The sequence below is a fragment of the Micromesistius poutassou genome (genome assembly GCF_964030765.1).
Source record: "Micromesistius poutassou genome assembly, chromosome: 8".
In the NCBI taxonomy this organism is placed as follows: domain Eukaryota; kingdom Metazoa; phylum Chordata; class Actinopteri; order Gadiformes; family Gadidae; genus Micromesistius; species Micromesistius poutassou.
In genome coordinates, this window is record NC_140278.1 from 11,666,019 (window position 1) to 11,669,788 (window position 3,770).

A 3,770-nucleotide genomic window follows, 5' to 3' on the forward strand; every position below is an offset into this window, starting at 1 on the left:
GCTCTAATAATAGCAAGACTAATTGTAATTCAACAGATTGAATTTCATCTGGGCAAAAGTATTGTTTGGTACTGTACTGTGCACACACCTCATCATCAAGCTTTCTCAGTATCTCCTTCAGATCCTTGCCAAACTGTTTTTCGGGCGCGGTACAAACTCAGCAGTAGGGGCGCATATTTTTCTACAGCAGCACTGAATGTTCCGAGTAGATCTTTGTTTGTAATACAGAAAAACTCCTCACAAATCTGTAAAATGCAGGAAAAAACAAATATGTACAGAGGAATAGTAAGTAAATTGGGAGAATTTGTAACCTGTCAAAAATTGTCTATAGCCATTATCATTTTTAAAAGCATTTACAGGTTGTAGTGCCTGCTTGCGTGAATGAACGTGCGTGCACGTGTGTTCGTGCGTGTGTGTCGTCGCTTTTTCGCTTCAAATACTTTCTTTTCAAAACTTGGGAATTAATACGGCGTGGTAAATAAAGTATTTAAAGCGAATAAGGGACGCTGTTTTTGTTGTTTATTTGGTTTTGAACTAATAGTTTTGGACGCATGCATCGGCTTTGAGTTTGTTACTTTGAAATCACACACACACACACACACACACACACACACACACACACACACACACACACACACACACACACACACACACACACACACACACACACACACACACACACACACACACACACACACACACACACACACACACACACACCCGAGTGACGCCGCAGCGCGTTGACTAGTCCGTCCTGAGGCGTCCATAGGCTTTATGGTTTATAGGCCTATGTTTGAAAGTGTTGGGAAAAACAGTCTGTCTAGTTACTTGACCAGATAAAATGAGACGGAGAGGTAATAAATAGGGATGTCCGATAATTATCGACCTGATAATTATCGGGCTGATAATTATCGGGCCGATATCAGCAATTATGACGTCATCCCGATAAACCTGATAAAATTATTGATAGCTCCGATAATACAATATATTTTTGGTTAAAATGCGGTGTGGGTGGATTTCTGTAGGCTCCTTCCGTTTTGCCAGTACTGTGGTACGACTGATAGCGTATGGTTTAGGAAGAGGGAGTTTTTCACAAATCCAGCGCTCCCTTTCTCATGCCTGGCTGTGACGTAGTCACGTAACTTTCAGAAGCAGCATGTTTAGTAAACAAACATGGCGTCGGTAGTGTGGGACTTTTTCAGTTTCGGACGAAAACAGTTCGCTTGCTATTTGTAACAAATGCAATGCAGAAGTTCCACGAGGAGGGAAAAGGGTAACAAGCTATAACACATCCAACCTAATATCACCTGATACGTCACCACCGTTACGATGGTTTGTTAAAAGCCTACGAGGACACACAAACAGCTAAAGCTGCTGCGAATCCAAAGCCAGCTGCAAAGGAACCGGCGGGGCTTGTACCTATTGACGAGGCGTTTGCAAAATTAAAGAAGTTTGACAGAGATGACCCAAGGGCTCAAGCGATCTCTAACTTGCTCACAGAAATGATGGCACTTGACGACCAGCCGTTTTCCCTTGTCGTTTCCGCGGTGCTTATGCTTACATAATATCAGAGAATATCCGCATCAGTTCGGCTGCGGCGCAATTAATGAATAAAGATCATAAACATCATAAACTGAATGGCTGCTGCAAACCGGCAACTTTCAAAAAAAGTAGTGCCGGTTTGGTGACGGTTCCGTGCCGCTGCCGTATCCAGTGGAATAGCCTACATCAACTATAATGGTTTCTAATGTCTTCGGCGAACGTTTTTATTGCCGTGCCGCTTCCGTGACGGTTCTGGTGGAAATTGCCCTTCACTCAACATTCCGAAAATATCATATAAATATTACATGTTGGATATGTTGCGTATTTCCTCATCTGTCTCTATGCCGCTCTGACAACGTTGCCCCTGGCAACCGATAGCCGTGGATGCCATCATGGCGGACGGGCTCAAACCCCTCCCCTCCCCAAAAATCACGTGACTCCTCATCCTCAATAGCGTCAAATGTTTTATCTGCTGACAAAGCACAATACCTGTTGCTTTTTAGTTCACTCATTGTTCAGGGAAACACATTGTTAATGACATTGACGGATTGTGAATTTTATGATTGACTCAAATTGTATATTTATTATTAAATAAATATGGTCACTTTATTTGAAGAGTCAAAACTGTTGTCTTGGCTTTGTTTTGTTCATAGTAGTAATGCTCATGTCATGATAAATCTGGTTAGGTCAAAACTACAGGAATATACATTTTAAGAATAATTATCGGTTATTGATATCAGTATCGACCTTGAGGAGCAGAAAGTTATCGATATCAATATCGGGTTCGAAAAATCAATATCGTCCACCCCTAGTAATAAAGTCTGTCAGCACGAGGGCCTTGGATTTATTGAGTAAAGTAGCAAAGGTAATACTGATTCATAAAGCGTGAGAGATTGAATATTCTACGTCCCCTAACAGCGCTGAGGTCGTCTGTAGCTTCGCCTCCGTGGAGGTTCTGATTCAGAAGAGCGCCCCGTGATCCGGTGCATGTGAAACTTATAGTTCTTTCCTAGCCAGGTGTGTGTGCTAGACTTTGTGTGGGTTATCGAGGGTTCTCTTGTCCTTGAGCCTCTGGGTTGTGTTGTCTTTCTGTGTGATATGTGTGTCCTTGCCATCTAGCTGTGGCAGAGTGTTCTCCGCAGACTGATAGGGGGCTTGAGGGTCATCTTGACCCTCTTGAATGTGTGGTGTGTTGTGTTTGTTAGGTTTGGACCCAGAGTTGACTATATTCATAATGTAATGTGTCCGTTAGGTTATTTTTGCCCATCAAAAGCCGTGACAGTCCTTTACCAGTTGGCCTGAAATACTCGACTTGATTCGGAAGACTCACCTGCCTCGGCCATTTTTCATATCAAAGCAGTGAAGGCGGGTGGAGGGGGAAGACAGAGGATAGCAGATTAACCAGCACGGCGCGCACAGCGCACAGACTTGTACGGAGGTGAATTACAGTGAGCCGTTTGACGGGAGAACAAAAATAAATGGGCGGTCGACTGATCGTGGCACTAGTCCCAAGGGGACTAGTCCCGCAGGCCTTGACTAGGCTAGTCTACATAAAAAGACGTGTGCAACTAGCCTAGCTAAACACCTAATTGTGTTCTCATTTAACAACTTGCGATACGAGAGTCCTGGTTGCACAACGATAACAAATTAAGTGAACAAATAAATGATCGTTGGTTGCATGGCTGAAACTTTTGAACAACTCTTTAACTATGTTATTTGGCTAAATCCCAACCACAACGTCCTCGAGATGCTAGCACTAACTGACTTAGCAAAAGCAGTTTCTAACAGAAAAACACTTCAGTTGAGATGTATTTCATGAAACCTAACAAGGTTATTCAAAATCACCTGATAACTAGAATGCAATATCAAAAATCGAAGTAACTTACATTTCCAAGCGTTTCAAACGTCACAAAGTCTTGAATTTAAGTGAGTGGATTGTGGATTGTCAACGTTGACAGAACGAACCCCTTCAAATCTGGGAAACCCCGTGTGTGTCAATCATTTGGCGCCACAGCTTGGGAACTACAAATGCCAAGTTCAGTTTACTCACAAATGCATGTTTGATTACATTTGTGAGTCAAACCGTTGGTGTAACGTGTTTTTCTTTATTCTTGTATAGTCATTATTTGTTCATGGTAGTGATTCAGAAAATCATATAAACTGGATAAAGCACATTTATATTTTTTACAGTGTGGATTTAACATCCATAGTAAAAACGATGTGTAAAG